This window comes from Taudactylus pleione, unplaced genomic scaffold (genome assembly GCF_031769625.1).
Source record: "Taudactylus pleione unplaced genomic scaffold, aTauple2 ptg000278l, whole genome shotgun sequence".
Taxonomy (NCBI): domain Eukaryota; kingdom Metazoa; phylum Chordata; class Amphibia; order Anura; family Myobatrachidae; genus Taudactylus; species Taudactylus pleione.
Window position 1 is genome coordinate 1504242 of NW_028284680.1, and position 22373 is coordinate 1526614.

General features: G+C 49.2%; 1 pseudogene; it reads left to right on the forward strand.

The window, feature by feature from the left end:
• LOC148513471 (uncharacterized) overlaps nt 1-18293 on the forward strand; it is a 66435-nt pseudogene extending 48142 nt beyond the window's left edge.
• The last annotated feature ends 4080 nt before the right edge of the window (nt 18294-22373 follow it).

Here is a 22373-nt window from a genome sequence, read left to right on the forward strand (position 1 = left end):
TGGCGTTTTTGAGATGCTGCTACTGGTGACGCTGCTGCTGTTGCTGCGTAAGGTGATACATCTACCCAGTGGGCTGTCACAGTCATATAGTCCTTAGTCTGCCCTGTTCCACTTGTCCACATGTCCGTGGTTAAGTGGACATTGTGTACAACGGCATTTTTCAGGACACTGAGGACACTTTTTCTGACGTTTCTGTACAGTCTCGGTATCGCCTGCCTAGTGAAGTGGAATCTAGACGGGATTTGGAACCGGGGACACACTACCTCCATCAATTGTCTAAATCCCACTGCACTAATGGCGGATACCGGACGCACGTCTAACACCAACATAGCAGTCAAGGCCTCAGTTATACGTTTTGCTTCAGGATGACTGCTGTCGTACTTCATCCTCCTCGCTAAGGACTGTTGGAGGGTCAATTGTTTAGTAAAAGTAGTGGTGTTCCTACTTCCTCTCTGGGATGATGAACGACTCCCAGCAGCAGCAACAGCAGCAGTGGCAGCAGTAGGCGTAGCAATGCAGGATCCTCCAGAGGAATCCCGGATAGGAGAGTCAGTCATGCCAGTGACATGGCCTGCAGGACTACTTCCGATCCTGACTAAGGAGGAAATTGACGAGGAGGGAGTTGACGGTGTGGTTTGCAGGCGCTTGGATACAACAGGACAACGGGATTTAGGTGTCCCTGGACTGCTTACGGTCTTAGCGAAAGTTTCTGAACTTGACAGTAACTTTTTATGAACGCGCTGCAGGTGCCGTATAAGGGAGGATGTTCCTAGGTGGTTGACGTCCCTACCCCTACTTATTTCACCTTTACATATGGTACATATGGCAAGACAGTTGTTGTCCGGATTTGGATAGAAATATTGCCAGACCAAAGAGGTGGAATGTTTGGTCTTCTGCCCAGGCATGACCGTGATGGGCTTTTTCATCCCACGGACAACAACTGTCTCCCCCGGAGCCTGATTTAAACAAACCACATCACCATCAGAATCCTCCTCGCCAACTTCCTCCTCAGCGCCAGCTACACCAGTATCCTCATCCTGTTGTACTTCAACAGTGACATCTTCAATTTGCATATCAGCAAGTGGACTGTGGGTGCTCCTTTCAGCACTTGCAGGGGGCGTGCAAATGGTGGAAAGAGCCACCTCTTCCCGTCCAGTGCTGGGAAGGTCAGGCATCGCAACCACCACCACACTTGGACTCTCCTTGGGGATTTGTGATATCTTCTTAGAAAGCACAGTTCTTCGCTGTGCTTTTGCCAGCTTAACTCTTTTGATTTTTTTAGTGGGAGGAGGGCTTCCATCGTCATGTGAAGCTGAAACACTAGTCATGAACATACTAGGGATCGACCTTAGCCGTTCCTTGCCACTCCGTGTCGTAAATGGCATATTGGCAAGTTTACGTTTCTCTTCAGCTGATTTAAATGTCTTTTTCAAGGTCATTTTCCTGAACTTTGCCATTTGGGATTGTATGTGCCCTCTACTATGACATTGGGCATCGGCCTTGGCAGACGACGTTGATGGCATGTTATCGTCTATGTCATGACTAGTGGCAGCAGCTTCAGCACTAGGAGGAAGTGGTTCTTGATCTTTCTCTATTTTATTTTTATCGGAGAAAGTTTGGTCCTCCATTTATGTTATATCGATTTGATATATACGTGCGGCTAAACACAGAAAATAATTTTTTTTTTGGTTTGGACTGGAGTGTACTTTCGGGGGTTACAGCACCCTTAACGGTCAAGCCAGCCGGCCCTTTACTTATGACACAGGCGCACGCTTGGCACTACTTTGTTGATGCACGTGCGGCTACTGCGCACACAATTCACAAACACAGAAAATAATTTTTTTTTTGGTTTGGACTAGAGTGTACTTTCGGGGGTTACAGCACCCTTAACGGTCAAGCCAGCCGGCCCTTTACTTATGACACAGGCGCACGCTTGGCACTACTTTGTTGATGCACGTGCGGCTACTGCGCACACAATTCACAAACACAGAAAATAATTTTATTTTTGGTTTGGACTAGAGTGTACTTTCGGGGGTTACAGCACCCTTAACGGTCAAGCCAGCCGGCCCTTTACTTATGACACAGGCGCACGCTTGGCACTACTTTGTTGATGCACGTGCGGCTACTGCGCACACAATTCACAAACACAGAAAATAATTTTTTTTTTGGTTTGGACTGGAGTGTACTTTCAGGGGTTACAGCACCCTTAACGGTCAAGCCAGCCGGCCCTTTACTTATGACACAGGCGCACGCTTGGCACTACTTTGTTGATGCACGTGCGGCTACTGCGCACACAATTCACAAACACAGAAAATAATTTTTTTTTGGGTTTGGACTGGAGTGTACTTTCGGGGGTTACAGCACCCTTTAACGGTCAAGCCAGCCGGCCCTTTACTTATGACACAGGCGCACGCTTGGCACTACTTTGTTGATGCACGTGCGGCTACTGCGCACACAATTCACAAACACAGAAAATAATTTTTTTTTTGGTTTGGACTGGAGTGTACTTTCGGGGGTTACAGCACCCTTAACGGTCAAGCCAGCCGGCCCTTTACTTATGACACAGGCGCACGCTTGGCACTACTTTGTTGATGCACGTGCGGCTACTGCGCACACAATTCACAAACACAGAAAATAATTTTTTTTTGGGTTTGGACTGGAGTGTACTTTCGGGGGTTACAGCACCCTTTAACGGTCAAGCCAGCCGGCCCTTTACTTATGACACAGGCGCACGCTTGGCACTACTTTGTTGATGCACAAGCGGCTACTGCGCACACAATTCACAAACACAGAAAATAATTTTTTTTGGGTTTGGACTGGAGTGTACTTTCGGGGGTTACAGCACCCTTAACAGTCAAGCCAGCCGGCCCTTTACTTATGACACAGGCGCACGCTTGGCACTACTTTGTTGATGCACGTGCGGCTACTGCGCACACAATTCACAAACACAGAAAATAATTTTTTTTTTGGTTTGGACTGGAGTGTACTTTCGGGGGTTACAGCACCATTAACGGTCAAGCCAGCCGGCCCTTTACTTATGACACAGGCGCACGCTTGGCACTACTTTGTTGATGCACGTGCGGCTACTGCGCACACAATTCACAAACACAGAAAATAATTTTTTTTTGGTTTGGACTGGAGTGTACTTTCGGGGGTTACAGCACCCTTTAACGGTCAAGCCAGCCGGCCCTTTACTTATGACACAGGCGCACGCTTGGCACTACTTTGTTGATGCACGTGCGGCTACTGCGCACACAATTCACAAACACAGAAAATATATAATTTTTTTAGCACTTGGGGGGAGCACCCCTGATGGACAGAGCACCCCCTGGACAACACTACAGCACCCCTTTAGGACTGGGACACTGCACAGGACTTTGGAGTGGACACAGCCCCTATGGAGAACTGACTGCACAACACAGTCCAGCCAGCCCCTATGGACTTTGAAGTAGTGGACACAGCCCCTATTAACAACAGCAGCACAGCACAACACAGCCAGCCCCTATGGACTTTGAAGTAGTGGACACAGCCCCTATTAACAACAGCAGCACAGCACAACAGAGCCAGCCCCTATGGACTTTGAAGTAGTGGACAACAGCAGCACTACACTACACTACACTACACAGCCCTAACTCCCACCCTCCCTCTTCACTGTCCACAGCCGAGTGAGAAAATGGCGCCGACGCGGGTACCTTATATAGGATCCAAAACCCGCGAGACTCGGAAGGCGGGATGATGACGTTTTGCCTCGATTTCAGATCCGAGTCAGGCGGGAAAAGTCGAGCCTGATTCGGATCGGACTCGGATCGGGGGGGCTCGGGGGGGTTCGGATTTCAGAAATCCGAACCCGCTCACCCCTAGTCTAGATAGATACCAAATGTTAGACAGATACAAATGGTCAACAGGGTCAAATGTTGACACAATTTTTTTATTGTACCCTCCCTCCTAGTGCCTAACCCTAACCTTCCGGTAAGTGCCTAACCCTAACCCTCCCTCCTGGTGCCTGACCCTAAACGTCAGGGTAAGTGCCAAATCCTACTCAACAAACGACCATTTTTTTGTGTCGACCTCTTGACACTGTCGACCCTTTGTACATGTCAACCTTTTGTCCCAGTCATCCTATTGACTGTATAACATCTGGGGGCCTATTCATCAACACTAAAATAATGTTTTTAAGGACATTTTCCTTAATTACCGTTATTTTAGTATTCATTAACACACAACGCAGGAGATATCACTGATATCATTATATATACTGTATATATCACTGATATTTCCTGGTAAAGTCCGCCTGCGTTAATTTACATACTCCCCATACTTGATGAATTCCTCTGGTAATTAGTTAGAACTCCAGGCCTAATTCAGACCCGCTCGCGAGCGCTGAGCGCTCGCAAGCGGGTCAATGTTAGCCCAATGCGCATGCACACGAGGCGGCTCCGTCATGCGCATGCGCGAGACACGGATAGCGACGGGCAAGCCGTCGCTATGGGTCTCGCTACAAAGGGGGCGTGCAGTTGATGGTGAGTGACAGCACGCCCGCTTTGGTGGGCGTGCCGGGGGTGTGGCTGGCCAGACAGAGGCGTTCCCATGGGAACGCCTACCGTCTGGGGCTGGCCCCACTGACATCACAAGTGATGTCAGTGGGAGTGCTTTCGGCTCTGATGGAGCCAAAAGCACTCCTGGGCTTGCGGCAACGAGACCCTACCACAAGGTTCTCCTCGCAAGCCCGATGGTCGCATTGGTCTTGACCATCGCGACCATCACAATGGCCGCTCGATGTAGCTGTGGATGGTCACCCACAGCTATATGAGTGGCCAGGAGGCCGTTCTACAAATGAAGAAGGACGGCCCTGATTCAGAGCGTCCGACTCTGAATCAGGGCCTCCATGCGAGTTCTAAACCTAATTACCTCCAGAGAATTTTAAGGGTCAATGAATAGGCCTCCTGGTCTCTATCTAGACATTGTCAGCCTTTTTACTGTCTATCCGGATCCCGTCAGATGCTTGGCTGCATAGGGAGAGGAATCAGTAGCAGAAAGAAAGAAGTGATAATACCACTGTATAGGTCATTGGTACGTCCTCATCTCCAATACTGTGTTCAGTTCTGGAGGCCATATCTCCAGAAGGATATTAATACATTGGAGACTGTACAAAGAAGGGCAACTAAAATGGTGCAAGGTCTACACCACAAAACGTACCAGGAAAGACTAAAAGATCTTATTATGTATAGTTTGGAGCGTAGAAGGGAAAGGGGGGACATGATAGAATCTCTCACGTATATCAGGGGTGATAACAAGGTACAGGAGCAGGAGTTTATCTATAATGGTTGCAGGGTGTGCGGTCCACACGGGTCCCTGCATCCAGGGGGGCCAACACCGCACATCCTGCACCAATTATAGTCTTTATACTTACCTGTCCTGCTCTGCACCACCAGGCCCAAAAATCACGGGGAGAGGAGGGGGCCCGCACTGAGACAACACACTGGCCCTTACCAAGGAGAGGAGGGGGGCCCACACTGAGTCTGTACACGGGCCCCTTCCTCTCTTAAAACACCCCTGTACAGGAGGGAGACATTCTGCATAGAAAGAGAAGTACTAGAACATGAGGACATGCACTGACACTGGGGGGAGGGGAGGATCATAGGAAGAGAAGTACTAGAACATGAGGATATGCACTGACAATGGAGGGGAGGGGAGGATCATAGGAAGAGGAGTACTAGACCACGAAGACATGCACTGACACTGGGGGGAGGGGAGGATCATAGGAAGAGGAGTACTAGACCACGAGGACATGCACTGACACTGGGGGGGAGTCGAGGATCATAGGAAGAGAAGCACTACAACACGAGGACATGCACTGACACTGGGGGGGAGGGGAGGATCAAAGGAAGAGGAGTACTACAACACGAGGACATGCACTGACACTGGGGGGGAGGGGAGGATCAAAGGAAGAGAAGTACTAGAACACGAGGACATGCAATGACACTGGGGGGGAGGGGAGGATCATAGGAAGAGAAGTACTAGAACACAAGGACATGTACTGACACTGGGGGGAGGGGAGGATCATAGGAAGAGAAGTACTAGTACACGAGGACATGCACTGACACTGGGGGGGGAGAGGATAATAGGAAGAGAAGTACTAAAACACGAGGACAGGCACTGACAATGGGGGGAGGGGAGGATCATAGGAAGAGAAGTACTAGAACACGAGCACATGCACTGACACTAGGGGGGAGGGGAGGATCATAGGAAGAGGAGTACTACAACACGAGGACATGCAATGACACTGGGGGGAGGGGAGGATCAAAGGAAGAGAAGTACTAGAACATGAGGACATGCAATGACACTGGGGGGGAGGAGAGGATCATAGGAAGAGAAGTACTAGAACACGAGGACATGCAATGACACTGGGGGGAGGGGAGGATCAAAGGAAGAGAAGTACTAGAACACGAGGACATGCAATGACACTGGGGGGGAGGAGAGGATCATAGGAAGAGAAGTACTAGAACACGAGGACATGTACTGACACTGGGGGGAGGGGAGGATCATAGGAAGAGAAGTACTAGAACACGAGGATATGCACTGACACTGGGGGGAGGGGAGGATCATAGGTAGAGAAATACTAGAACACGAGGACATGTACTGACACTGGGGGGAGGGGAGGATCATAGGAAGAGAAGTACTAGAACACGAGGAAATGCACTGACACTGGGGGGAGGGGAGGATCATAGGAAGAGAAATACTAGAACACAAGGACATGTACTGACACTGGGGGGAGGGGAGGATCATAGGAAGACAAGTACTAGTACACGAGGACATGCACTGACACTGGGGGGGAGGGGAGGATCATAGGAAGAGAAGTACTACAACACGAGGACATGCACTGACACTGGGGGGGAGGGGAGGATCATAAGAAGAGAAGTACTAGAACACGAGGACATGCACTGACAATGGGGGGAGGGGAGGATCATAGGAAGAGGAGTACTAGACCACGAGGACATGCACTGACACAGGGGGGGGAGAGGATAATAGGAAGAGAAGTAATAGAACACGAGGACATGCACTGACACTGGGGGGGAGAGGATCATAGGAAGAGAAGTACTAGACCACGAGGACATGCACTGACACTGGGGGGAGGGGAGGATCATAGGAAGAGGAGTACTAGACCACGAGGACATGCACTGACACTGGGGGGGAGAGGATCATAGGAAGAGAAGTACTAGAACACGAGGACATGCACTGACACTGGGGGGGGAGGATCATAGGAAGAGAAGTACTAGAACACGAGGACATGCACTGACACTGGAGGGGAGGAGAGGATCATAGGAAGAGAAGTACTGGAACACGAGGACATGCACTGACACTGGGGGGAGGGGAAGATCATAGGAAGAGAAGTACTAGAACACGAGGACATGCACTGACACTGGGGGGGAGGAGAGGATCATAGGAAGAGAAGTACTAGAACACGAGGACATGTACTGACACTGGGGGGGAGGGGAGGATCATAGGAAGAGGAGTACTAGACCACGAGGATATGCACTGACACTGGGGGGAGGGGAGGATCATATGAAGAGAAGTACTAGAACACGAGGATATGCACTGACACTGGGGGGAGGGGAGGATCATAGGAAGAGTAGTACTAGAACACGAGGACATGCACTGACACTGGGGGGAGGGGAGGATCATAGGAATAGAATTACTAGAACACGAGGACATGCACTGACACTGGGGGGAAGAGGATCATAGGAAGAGAAGTACTAGAAAATGAGGACATGCACAGACACTGGGGGGAGAATCATAGGAAGAGAAGTATTAGAACACGTGGACATGCACTGACACTGGGGGGGAGGGGAGGGTCATAGGAAGAGAAGTACTAGAACACGAGGACATTCACTGACACTAGGGGGAGTGGAGGATCATAGGAAGAGAAGTACTAGAACACGAGGACATGTGCTGACACTGGGAAGAGGGGAGGATCATAGGAAGAGAAGTACTAGAACATGAGGTCATTCACTGACACTGGGGGGGAGGGGAGGATCATAGGAAGAGAAGTACTAGAACACGAGGACATGCACTGACACTGGGGGGGGAGAGGATAATAGGAAGAGAAGTACTAAAACACGAGGACAGGCACTGACAATGGGGGGAGGGGAGGATCATAGGAAGAGAAGTACTAGAACACGAGCACATGCACTGACACTGGGGGGGGAGAGGATAATAGGAAGAGAAGTACTAAAACACGAGGACAGGCACTGACAATGGGGGGAGGGGAGGATCATAGGAAGAGAAGTACTAGAACACGAGCACATGCACTGACACTAGGGGGGAGGGGAGGATCATAGGAAGAGGAGTACTACAACACGAGGACATGCAATGACACTGGGGGGAGGGGAGGATCAAAGGAAGAGAAGTACTAGAACACGAGGACATGCAATGACACTGGGGGGGAGGAGAGGATCATAGGAAGAGAAGTACTAGAACACGAGGACATGCAATGACACTGGGGGGAGGGGAGGATCAAAGGAAGAGAAGTACTAGAACACGAGGACATGCAATGACACTGGGGGGGAGGAGAGGATCATAGGAAGAGAAGTACTAGAACACGAGGACATGTACTGACACTGGGGGGAGGGGAGGATCATAGGAAGAGAAGTACTAGAACACGAGGATATGCACTGACACTGGGGGGAGGGGAGGATCATAGGTAGAGAAATACTAGAACACGAGGACATGTACTGACACTGGGGGGAGGGGAGGATCATAGGAAGAGAAGTACTAGAACACGAGGAAATGCACTGACACTGGGGGGAGGGGAGGATCATAGGAAGAGAAATACTAGAACACAAGGACATGTACTGACACTGGGGGGAGGGGAGGATCATAGGAAGACAAGTACTAGTACACGAGGACATGCACTGACACTGGGGGGGAGGGGAGGATCATAGGAAGAGAAGTACTACAACACGAGGACATGCACTGACACTGGGGGGGAGGGGAGGATCATAAGAAGAGAAGTACTAGAACACGAGGACATGCACTGACAATGGGGGGGAGGGGAGGATCATAGGAAGAGGAGTACTAGACCACGAGGACATGCACTGACACAGGGGGGGAGAGGATAATAGGAAGAGAAGTAATAGAACACGAGGACATGCACTGACACTGGGGGGGAGAGGATCATAGGAAGAGAAGTACTAGACCACGAGGACATACACTGACACTGGGGGGAGGGGAGGATCATAGGAAGAGGAGTACTAGACCACGAGGACATGCACTGACACTGGGGGGGAGAGGATCATAGGAAGAGAAGTACTAGAACACGAGGACATGCACTGACACTGGGGGGGGAGGATCATAGGAAGAGAAGTACTAGAACACGAGGACATGCACTGACACTGGAGGGGAGGAGAGGATCATAGGAAGAGAAGTACTGGAACACGAGGACATGCACTGACACTGGGGGGAGGGGAAGATCATAGGAAGAGAAGTACTAGAACACGAGGACATGCACTGACACTGGGGGGGAGGAGAGGATCATAGGAAGAGAAGTACTAGAACACGAGGACATGTACTGACACTGGGGGGGAGGGGAGGATCATAGGAAGAGGAGTACTAGACCACGAGGATATGCACTGACACTGGGGGGAGGGGAGGATCATATGAAGAGAAGTACTAGAACACGAGGATATGCACTGACACTGGGGGGAGGGGAGGATCATAGGAAGAGTAGTACTAGAACACGAGGACATGCACTGACACTGGGGGGAGGGGAGGATCATAGGAATAGAATTACTAGAACACGAGGACATGCACTGACACTGGGGGGAAGAGGATCATAGGAAGAGTACTAGAAAATGAGGACATGCACAGACACTGGGGGGAGAATCATAGGAAGAGAAGTATTAGAACACGTGGACATGCACTGACACTGGGGGGGAGGGGAGGGTCATAGGAAGAGAAGTACTAGAACACGAGGACATTCACTGACACTAGGGGGAGTGGAGGATCATAGGAAGAGAAGTACTAGAACACGAGGACATGTGCTGACACTGGGAAGAGGGGAGGATCATAGGAAGAGAAGTACTAGAACATGAGGTCATTCACTGACACTGGGGGGGAGGGGAGGATCATAGGAAGAGAAGTACTAGAACACGAGGACATGCACTGACACTGGGGGGGAGGGGAGGATCATAGGAAGAGAAGTACTAGAACACGAGGACATGTGTGAAACTGGGGGGAGGGGAGGATCATAGGAAGAGAAATACTAGAACACGAGGACCTGCACTGACACTGGGGGGGAGAGGATCATAGGAAGAGAAGTACTAGAACACGAGGACCTGCACTGACACTGGGGGGGAGGGGAGGATCATAGGAAGAGAAGTACTAGACCATGAGGACATGCACTGACACTGGGGGGAGAGGATCATAGGAAGAGAAGTACTAGAACACGAGGACATGCACTGACACTGGGGGAGAGTGGAGGATCATAGGAAGAGGAGTACTAGATCACGGGTACATGCACTGACACTGGGGGGGAGAGGATCATAGGAAGAGAAGTACTAGAACAGGAGGACATGCACTGACACTGGGGGGGAGGGGAGGATCATAGGAAGAGAAGTACTAGAACACGAGGACATGCAATGACACTGGGGGGGAGGAGAGGATCATAGGAAGAGAAGTACTAGAACACGAGGACATGCACTGACACTGGGGGGGAGGGGAGGATCATAGGAAGAGAAGTACTAGAACACGAGGACATGCACTGACACTGGGGGGAGAGGATAATAGGAAGAGAAGTACTAGAACACGAGGACATGCACTGACACTGGGGGGGGAGGCTCATAGGAAGAGAAGTACTAGAACATGAGGACATGCACTGACACTGGGGGGGAGGAGGGTAGGATCATAGGAAGAGAAGTACTAGAACACGAGGATCTGCACTGACACTGGGGGGGTGGGGAGGATCATAGGAAGAGAAGTACTAGAACATGAGGATCTGCACTGACACTGGGGGGGAGGGGAGGATCATAGGAAGAGAAGTACTAGAACACGAGGATATGCACTGACACTGGGGGGGAGGGGAGGATCATAGGAAGAGAAGTACTTGAACACGAGCACATGCACTGACACTGGGGGGGAGGGGAGGATCATAGGAAGAGAAGTACTAGAACACGAGGATCTGCACTGACACTGGGGGGGAGGGGAGGATCATAGGAAGAGAAGTACTAGAACACGAGGATATGCACTGACACTGGGGGGGAGGGGAGGATCATAGGAAGAGAAGTACTAGAACACGAGCACATGCACTGACACTGGGGGGGAGGGGAGGATCATAGGAAGAGAAGTACTAGAACACGAGGATATGCACTGACACTGGGGGGGAGGGGAAGATCTTAGGAAGAGAAGTACTAGAACACGAGGACATGCACTGACACTGGGGGGAGGGGAGGATCATAGGAAGAGAAGTACTAGAACTCGAGGATATGCACTGACACTGGGGGGGAGGGGAGGATCATAGGAAGAGAAGTACTAGAACACGAGGACATGCACTGACACTGGGGGGAGGGGATCATAGGAAGAGAAGTACTAGAACACGAGGACATGCACTGACACTGGGGGGGAGGGGAGGATCATAGGAAGAGAAGTTCTAGAACACGAGGACATGCACTGACACTGGGGGAGGTGCAGTAGGTTCAGGGGAAATCTGAGGAGAAATTATATCACAGAAAGGGTAGTGGATAAGTGGAATAGCCTCCCATCAGAGCTGGTAGAGGTTAGGACAGTAGAGCAATTTAAACATGCATGGGATAGACATAGGAATATCCTTACAAAGAACTGAGGATCACATAAGTTTGAGGTTACCAAAAGGTTAATAAGGGAATAGACTGGATGGGCCCAGTGGTTCTAATCTGCCATCACGTTCTATGTTTCTAGGATCTAACAGCCACAAAATCCGTATTGCAAAAATATAATGGATTCCAAAGGCCACTCCCCATTGTATCTAATACTACTCTGTGCAATATGACTTACAGTGACAGTCTGATATTAAGTAAACCACCATTCAAAGAATTCCAGTAGTAAAAGCAGCCTGACACGCTACAATTCTACTTTCCTGCAGAGTACAAAGCCTATTAACCATTGGTCTGGAAGATGGAAAATCTACAATGTTATTAATGCTACTGATCTGATCAATGCAATACCTACAACATGAGAGTTAGCCCTGGTCCAGTCATTGAGGATCTTCCAGTAAAAACTAGAACAGATTTACTAAGCAACAGCTTTTGTAAGCGGCCACTTCTCAGCCGGTCTGACCTCGAAAACTGAATGCAGCGCTAATATCACGTACAAAGTGCGACATGTTTTGCACTTTGTATCAGCGACTTTTGCTGCTAGCCTGAGATCTCAATAACCCTGTATTTCGGTCACACACTGACATTCTCCCGGCGTGCTACAGTTTGTACGCCTGTATTGTCACACCATGTATTGTAGCTGTGCTGCTTATGCAAACAATGCATTTAGACACAGTTAGTAGAAATGAATGCTTACCTGAGCTGCACTGACATTCGCGGCCTCTGGGATAATCACCGCCTGATAGAAACACACACACAAAAAGAGTAATTATGGTTTTGTGAACCTGAGCTCTCTCCTTTATCACTGGATTGTTAACATAATGTGTAATCATATTCCAACTGGCGCCCGTCCAGGACTGGCATCAAAGCCGGATTCTTCATTTACGTTCAATTACTTTTTTTAATTACCCTTTTCCACCAAGAGAATTCCCCATCAGATGACTGGTATCTGTATTATGATCGTCAGCAGACCTCCAGTGTCTATACAACACACACACTGGTAAGTAATAGTCCCGGAATTAGCGGCCTGCTATGATTTCAGCTGCCATATGTCGCTGCAAGATAGCACGGTGACTAAGCAGTCTGATACAAGAGGCACAACAGCCAAATATTCAGATAAAGAAACTAATTAAATGATCCTTTATTCGCTGTTTAGCAAACAGACAGCTGATGCCAACATAGTCTGAGCACTAAATAAGCTGCTTCTATGCTGTGACCTCATGCACAGAGCTACCCAGTCCCCAATCAGGGCCTACAGCAGGATGCGAAACGCCAATGTGCCAGCTACCGGGATGCCACCAGTTACGTAACGTGAGTAACTAAAGGGAAAATGGAGCTTTCAGGTTTACTAACGTCTCCCATATCAGAATCCACCTTTGCAATGTATTCACAATCACCCTTCTTCTATAGGGCATGATATAGGTTTCCACTGACCGAAACCACAGAAAGGGCTGCGTACTATTCCAACTCTATCATGGGATTAAAACGTACATTTTATTAGAAGTCTCAAAACGCACCATGGGGAATATTTACTAAAGGTTGAATTTAATCGATTTTGCTTGATTTAAAATAGATCAAAATAAATCAACATCGATGTAGTGTTTCTGGGACTAAGGAGCCTATGTATCAAGCTGTTTTTTGCCTAAAATTATGCAGAAACTGCAAGTTCCTATGTACTAATGGTACAATACAGGAGATTTCACAGAAAGCTCCGGCAAAGTGCTAATTAGCGCTGGAGATCGCAGTCCCCATTATTATCAATGGGGACTACGATGTGACCCCCTATGTACTAAACTCCAAAAAGCAAAGCCTTTCGGAGTTTAGCCCCGGTAGTTTACACCGTCTTCAGATGGTGTAAACTACTGTAAACCTATGGAGGCTCCAGGTGCAGGAGAGAGATCTTTCGATCTCTGGGCTTGATTCAGACCCGGTCGCTAGATGCGTACGCTCGCTCCCAGCGTATGCAAATTTGGAACACACCCAGCATGGCAGGCGATCGCACGGCAAGGCATAAGCACACCCACTATGTCTTGGTGTGCGATCACTTTGTGTATGGAGACACCCACCAGCCTCTCTTAAGACACCCTCTTGCGCACGTCATCTCCAGGAAGTGTATGCAACCATCCGTACCATCAAGTACCATCGGGAGCATTCGCAGCGCTTGTGGTTGCCTTTACCCTACCGCAAGCAGGTGACGTGTACTATGATGCTGCCTATTAATTATGCACGCCTCTGAAATGGCGTTGAAACACTCAGGCACACCTGCGTTCGCACCTGCACTCCCCCGTTACTACTGCCCTGCCCGTTACCACCCACAAACGGCCTCTCCTGTCACTCATTCCACTGGGCTGTCTTTGCTGGGCGAGTGAGCGCTTCCCAATCGCTCGGACTAGTTCGCGCACATTCGCAAACTTCGCCAGCTACGAGCGTACGCTTGCTAGCGGTCGGGTCTGAAACAGGCCCTCTGTCTCACAGTCCCTGGCCAGTCCTGGAAGCTGACAATGTGCACATGCTCAGTGTCAGCTTCCCCCAGAGAAGTCTTTCACAAACATTAAAGACTTCTACTATTTGACAGGGATATAACTCGCAGGGACGGCGGTTACAGCAAGCGCTGTCCCTGCGAGTTCCACTTTGTACATAGCGAATGTAAGCTCTTGCGAGCAGGGCCCTCTACCCTCTTGTGCTTCTCCTTACTTTATTTTCATCTACTTCTTTCTCACCAATAGGGCACCTAACACTTGGTTGCTTACGCTCTGCTGCTTATTTGGGTGTTATGGTCACCTAGTATGTAGCAATATATATTATACCTGCATTGTATTTGTATTGTACTGTTAGTCACTTTTTTGGTTATGTACTTTGTAAGGCGCTGCGGAACACTTGTGGTGCCATATAAATAAACAATAAAAATAATAATAATAATAATAATAATAATAGCGAGAATATTTTTTCAGCGATATGGATACATAATTTTTGATTTGTTTATTAAGTGTTAGTAAATATGGGCCTGATTCAGACCCACTCGCGAGCGGGTGTCCGCTCGCAAGTGGGTCGATGTTCTTCACTGAGCATGCGCACGACGGAGGGTGCTCCGTCGTGCGCATGCGCCAGACGCGACGAGCGAAGGAAAGTCCTTCGCTCGTTGTGTCTGATCAAAGGGGGCGTGCTGTCGATGTTGATTGACAGCACGCCCCCTTTGGTGGGCGTGCCGGGGGCGTGCCTCCCTGCCGGGGGCGTTCCTACGGGAACGCCTCCCGTCAGAAGCCGGCCCACTGACATCACTAGTGATGTCAGTGGGAGTGATTTTGGCTCTGATAGAGCCAAAATCACTCCGGAGCTTGCGGTTGAAATCCTCAACCGCAGGCTCCGGCTCGCAGTTTTGATGGTCGCGATGGTCAAAACCATCGCGGCCATCAAAATACACGCTCGTATAGGCTGTGGGTGGTGACCCACAGCTATACGAGCGTCCAGGAGGACGCTCCATTTTCATGGAGGGCGGCCCTCATTCAGAGCGTGTTGATGTTGATTGATTAAAATCGACCTTTCGTAAATATATACCCCCTAGTGTTAAAATCCCCAGACCTAAAACAAAACAAAAAGCAATATAAGAAAGAATGTTACCAGCGGTAATGGGTAGTACATAACACATAATAATAAGTTTGTATCATTGTAACTGCAGAGACTGTACGAGCTCTGGGTTCCCTCACAGAAGAACAGTCGCTTCCTATTCTGCCTGTATTTGTATCAGCATATATCACTCAGTGGAACACGTCAATGGCGGTGCCTAGATAAAGCTATTTATTGTATACAGAATACAGTACGCGGCTCCCATCAGTGAGCTGTACGGGCTGCGTAGGTGCAGGATGGTTCTAGTGATATAGAAGATGTGACCTTTAAAAGTCAAGCACTTAGATATGAGAGTAACAGGAGTAGCTGTAACAGTGCCATTATGCTGCCGGTGGTGCCAGGACACGCTCTGCTCACTTCTTACGGGTGACTGGATCTATACCTACACCTGGCGGCACTCTACTGAATGCTCGTAAACGATGGTTTATGCATGAAGAGCGACCATCAGCGCATGAACGCAGAACAAGGAGGATTACAGCACCTGAGGCTTATTCTATTACACAGTGGGAAAATAAGCTGCAGCCATTCGTACAGGAGACCTCATTAGTGTTACTCAGAAGAACCCGAGCAAAGCTTATTGTGGGTTACCGCACATTGGTGCTATTTCATGCTATATACAGTACGTAGCTCGTCCTATAAAACATACTTGTATTTAAGTTTTAGTTGTCCTTTAAAACAGGGGGCCTGATTCAGACCCGTTCGCTAGGCTGCGTTCGCGTGTAGCCTGCAAAGGTTTGCAATTTGTGCATTGGTACAAGATGCAGTGCGCATGCGCGAACTAATCCATGCGATCGCGAAGCGTTCGCACCCTGTACATAGATGCCCCACTAGAGTGATTGACAGGACATGCCGTTTGTGGGTGGGAACTGGGGATGGAAACGGGGGTGTGGTGGTGCGAACACAGGCGTGTCTGTGCGTCTAACCGCCATTTCGGGGGCGTGCATAATTAAGACGCAGCATCAGCATACACGTCACATGGCTGAATGACACACAGCAGCACTCGCAGTGCTTGCGGTAGGGTCTGGTCAGCCACAAGTGCTGCGTATGGTTCCGATGTTACTCGATGTTACCGATTGTTTAATACACTTCCTGGAGATGACGTGTATCACTAAGGGAAAGTGGGCGTCTTGTGTCAGGCTGGTGGGCATCTAAATACATACCGCGATCGCACGGCAAGACATAGTGGGCGTGTTAATGTCTTGCTAGCGATTGTGGGATTTGTATACTCAGGCTGCTGACGGCTGCGTGCGATCGTATCCTAGCGAGCGGGTCTGAATCAGGCCGAGGGGTCCTAGACAGGTCTCATGTAAATAAACCTTCCAGCATGAAGACAGACATGTGTAATTGTGCATTTTCAAACACCTGCGCAGTAACCAAGGGGCCCAAAGGCCTTCAGGAAAGCGTTGGGTAACACGGTGCCAAAACAAACAATGACAAACAGAAAAAGATTCCTGAGCCCGGAGACTGGTCCTGCATTGGTCATCCACCTGAACCCAACCCAGTGACCATTTCCAGGCCCCTCGTCCAGTCAGTCTGCAGGTTACGGGTCCATCTGAACAACAGCGCGGCAGAACCCAAGGGGTAATAGTCTGTGACAGATCCGGGTGCACAGCAAATATGGGCAATAAACCAGATTAGCACCGGCAGACTGTGAAGAATTAAAGCTCACTCGGGCCTGATTCAGAGCCGCTCGCAAGCGGCCGCTTGTTCACTCCGAGCGATGTTCGCACAACTGTGCATGTGTATGGGTTGTAATGCGCATGCGCGAACCAGTCAGTGCGGTCGGAAATTGTGTGCTCGCAAAATAGCGAATGCCTGCTAATTTGAGTGACAGGATGAGGCGTTTGTGGGTGGTAACAGGGGAAGGTGCTTGAAAACGGGGAGTGGAGATCAGAACGCAGGCGTGCCAAACGGTCAAAACGGGCGTTTTAAGGGTTTTAATTAACAAAGCAGCGTCATTGACCACGTCACTTGGTTGTCTCCCTGAACTGCTCGCATGATTGCGGTAGGAAAATGCTACCACAAGCACTGCGAGCAGTTCATACGCCTTTCGATGTACTCGATTAATCTAATAAATAGCGGAGATGACGTATGATGCGAGCAGCCAGGGGGCGTTTTTTAAAAAAGAGCGAGCACATGTTTCGTTCGCTCATTCAGACATAGAGGCGTCAACAGACCGCAAAGAGCGAGCACTCTATTTAAATATCCGGCCCCTTTTTCTGAACGAGCGAGCGCAAATAGTGTCCGGCTCTGAATCAGGCCCTCAGTACGGTTTCCACAGTCATTTCTAACACACTGAAATGTGTATTTACATGTAGCGGCTTCATTTGTCTAGTGCCTAAAGAACGTACGTCTACGACACTGGCAGCGACACTCGCTTTGTGTAGCTGTGAGACGAGGAATCTCTTTCTTCTCAGACAATACAATGTAGAAATAGTTTTGCTCGTTGGAAGAAAGATGAAACTCCAGCTGGAAGCAATGGCGGATGCTGCGGCAGGGACTGAGGGCACGTCTATCTTATCGGCGGCACCGCGCACTGCACACAGACGTCTCACAAACTCGCTTTCGGGAAAGGTCTTTCATATATGGTATTGTCAGGACTGTGCGGCACGCAGGACGGTATGAGATAGCTATAAATGGACTGGGGGATAAGCGTACGGCCTTTCTCATGATTTGTCTTACATTTCTGTACAGGAGCCAGAGGACGTGCGCCATCGGAAGAATATAACAGGCGATGGAAATAAGCTGAGCTCCCCGCTTTACTCAGATATAGGGATCAGATCACAGGAATGTGTCAGCAAGGCAGCTTCGACAACTTGGTAATGGGAACACTGGCTCTGATTCACTACGGAACGCAACTGCGATTGCAATAGCGATTGCGCACGCAGTTTAACTGCGATAGTATGCTAATCCATTCCGATCGCTATGCCGCCGCTGCACTACAAAAGGACACCCTGTTTAGCAAGTCTGCGGAACCATCGGTAACAGTGAGTACCATCGCAGCCTCACGCGCGCTTGCACAAGCTCTGACCTTACTCAGGAATTGCTAACTTCAGCGCACGCTACCAGGCACCTCAGGCTGCGTAGGGCATCACGTGGATAATTTATGCACGCCACTGTAACAGCGTTATAACGCCCTGTCACGCCTGCATTTCCCCGACCATCCTCCCTCATCACCACCCACAAACTGCACTTCCTGTCAATCACTCTGCGATGGGTCTGCGCAGTCACTGCGATTGCAGTCCCGATCGTTATGGCTAGTTCGCGCACTGAATTGCATACCCATGTGCAGAACACAACAATCTGCCGATTGTGTGCGTATTAGCAACTGCGTTCATTCAGGGGTGTTTGTAGAGAGGAGGGGGCCCGTGTGCAGTCTCCGACACAGGCCCCCTCCTCTCTGCCCGGCGGCCGGCAGCGCACTGAGCTGTGCATGGCCAGCGCCGGAGTTATAGACTCTCGGCACTAGAGTGTGCCCAGAATGTACAGGTCACCGGGAAAATGGCCGCCGTGGCCATTTTCCAGTCGTTTTACAACGCCGGAACCCCACGAGACTTGGGACTCCGGAGAGGTAAGTAATATTATTGGTGCAGGGTGTGCGGTGCGGGGCCCCCCTGGACCCAGGGGTCCGTGTTCCCCACACACCCTGCACCCATTATAGATACGCCCCTGCGTTCCTTGCTGAATCAGCCCCACTGTTCCCTGTAAAGAAAGCACCTGGACCATGGACTCTGCAGGACACGATGAGAGAAAGTGCCTCTTTATTTCCCTTGAGCACCATCTGCAGGAGAGGCCTTCATTTCCTGCAGTGGCCCCTCCCCTGAGGGCCCAGATGCTCCTCCTCCACTAACATCTACTCCTATGGGGCTGGCTACACTGGCTCCTCCTCATGGGCCTGTGCGCATCAGGGACCACTTAAAACCACACCACAAAGAGAGTAATTGCAGTAATGGGTTTTTATACTGTCAAACAAGTACAGTAGCCACACACCTATAAGGCTATTCACCATTCAGATAGGCAGAAATTGCAGCTATGAAGGGCTGGTTACACACATGCCTCCCGTGGTGGATGTCACTGTCAGTGACTTGTAAAGTAAATGACATTAGACATGCTAGTCACTTATACAAGGGGTGACCTTGCTCCTTGTTTATCGTCAAAGTCAAGAACAGGAGCCCCTGGGGTCTGCAACGTGCCGCTCATGTATAAACGCAATGCAGCTCGTGAACACTCACAACACTGCTGGGCCGTGTGACAACATATACTGTATATAATATACACTACTACCTTGTCAGACGCACACTACTAAGCTGGGGAATAGCAAAATCCCTGAATCAAAGTGTCCATTGAGCAAATAATCCTATTAAGTATAACAGAAAGCAATAAGGCTTATTGCTGATTAATACCTTAAACATCCTTACTAAATTTAACACTTAACTTATCTAATAAATAGACGGACACCATAACAGTTTGGCTAAAAGGTCACAGTTTTTATTTACCAATTCATTCATTAATTCACCTAACCGAGGTGGCCAGGAGACGCTGCATACTCAGTTCTAGCTTTCAAGTTGGAGACATACACGGGGAACGAATGAAACGCTCCCCCTAAAGACGCACTTACGCTGCGAAGGACTCGCCTCCCTCCTGGGCCTAGTACGACCGCTTACGTACAAAAGCGCTAGGGTCCCGTCGTACAAGAAGGACAAACTCGCCATAATACATCGAGGTCCAGCACCCTCACAATGCTCTCTTGCGCCACAATAAAGCCACTGAGCTGCAGCGTTCTCCTACCATGCTGCGCCTTCCCTGAATCAAGGAATAAAAATGAGCATAACAAAATACAAGCAGCAAAGCTTTGGGTGGGAGGGTGGGCTCCAGAATTGACAAAGAGGCTAGTCACATGCACTACCACCTCTTAAATACCCCTATCACAAACACACCCACAATTCACACCATAGGTCAGCTAACAACCACCTGACCACAAAAACCAACTAATCTGCCTAGTAACAAGGCTGTCAAGACAGCCAATCAGCAAAAAACCCAGGACTCTTACCTATTCTCAAGCCTATACGGCTTTCGTCTTTTATTATGTGTACCCACAATAAGAAAACTTTGCACCAAACTATGGAACGAAAATATGATAACATACACCCACAAACAGTATATCTAACAATCCATTGGCCCCCAAAAGTTTATTTTGCAAGTTTTTAGGTTTGTCCCCCTACTTTGCACTTTTTCGCCCCCTTTTTAAAATTATTTTTTTGGGGTCTTCCTCCATTTTTTTAGACTTTTTTGATGCAGTTACCCTTTGGGGGGCTGTCCCAAGGGTGTAGAGTGGTTCCCCACCTTTGCACCCCAAAATAGCGATTTTGCACTTTTTTCTGACATCTATTCATTGGCGAAACTTTTTCGCCTATTACATTGCATTGCGTTTTCGTGTACACGAAAAGTGTTTGCAATTGAATATGGAAGAAGCTTTCCGCCTGGCGAAATGATGTCATCCGCGATACTTTTTCACGGATTCTGACTTTTCGCAGCTAATTGAATACGGGCCTAAGTGTTTGCTAGGACTGACATTACACTGAAGCCCCCAATTTCCACTCCCAGCAGTGTCCCGGTGTATAAGTGTGCATCTGTATATACAAGGCCTGAGCCTCTCCAATACCACTACAAGTCCTACCCTGGTGTATAAGTGTGTGTCTGTATGTACAAGGCCTGAGACTCCCCAATTGCACTACAAGTCCTGCCCTGGTGTATAAGTGTGCGTCTGTATGTACAAGGCCTGAGACTCCCCAATACCGCTACAAGTTCTACCCTGGTGTATAAGTGTGCGTCTGTATGTACAAGGTCTGAGACGCTCCAATATCACTGCAAGTCCTACCCTGGTGTATAAGTGTGCGTCTGTATGTACAAGGTCTGAGACGCTCCAATATCACTGCAAGTTCTACCCTGGTGTATAAGTGTGCATCTGTATGTACAAGGCCTGAGATACTCCAATACCACTGCAAGCACTACCCTAGAGTATAAGTGTGCATCTGTATGTACAAGGCTTGAGACTCCCCAATAGCACTACAAGTCCTACCCTGGTGTATAAGTGTACATCTGTATGTACAAGGCCTAAGACGCTCCAATCCCACTACAAGTCCTACCCCGGTGTATAAGTGTGCATCTGTATATTCAAGGCCTGAGACTCCCCAATACCACTACAAGTCTTAACCTGGTGTATAAGTGTGTGTCTGTATGTACAAGTCCTGAGACTCCCCAATACCGCTACAAGTCCTACCCTGGTGTATAAGTGTGCGTCTGTATGTACAAGGTCTGAGACGCTCCAATATCACTGCAAGTCCTACCCTGGTGTATAAGTGTGCATCTGTATGTACAAGGCCTGAGACTCCCCAATAGCGCTACAAGTCCTACCCTGGTGTATAAGTGTGCGTCTGTATGTACAATGCCTGAGACGCTCCAATACCACTACAAGTCCTAAATCAGTGTATAAGTGTGTGGCTGTATGTACAATGCCTGAGATGCTCCAATACCGCTACAAGCACTACCCTGGTGTATAAGTGTGTCTGTATGTACAAGGCATGAGACTCCCCAATAGCGCTACAAGTCCTACCCTGGTGTATAAGTGTGTGTCTGTATGTACAAGGCCTGAGACTCCCCAATACCACTACAAGTCCTACCCTGGTGTATAAGTGTGCCTCTGTATGTACAAGGCCTGAGACACCCCAATACCGCTACAAGCACTACCCTGGTGTATAAGTGTGCATCTGTATGTACAAGGCCTAAGACGCTCCAATACCACTTCAAGTCCTACCCTGGTGTATAAGTGTGCGTCTGAATATTCAAGGCCTGAGACTCCCCAATACCACTACAAGTCTTAACCTGGTGTGTAAGTGTGTATCT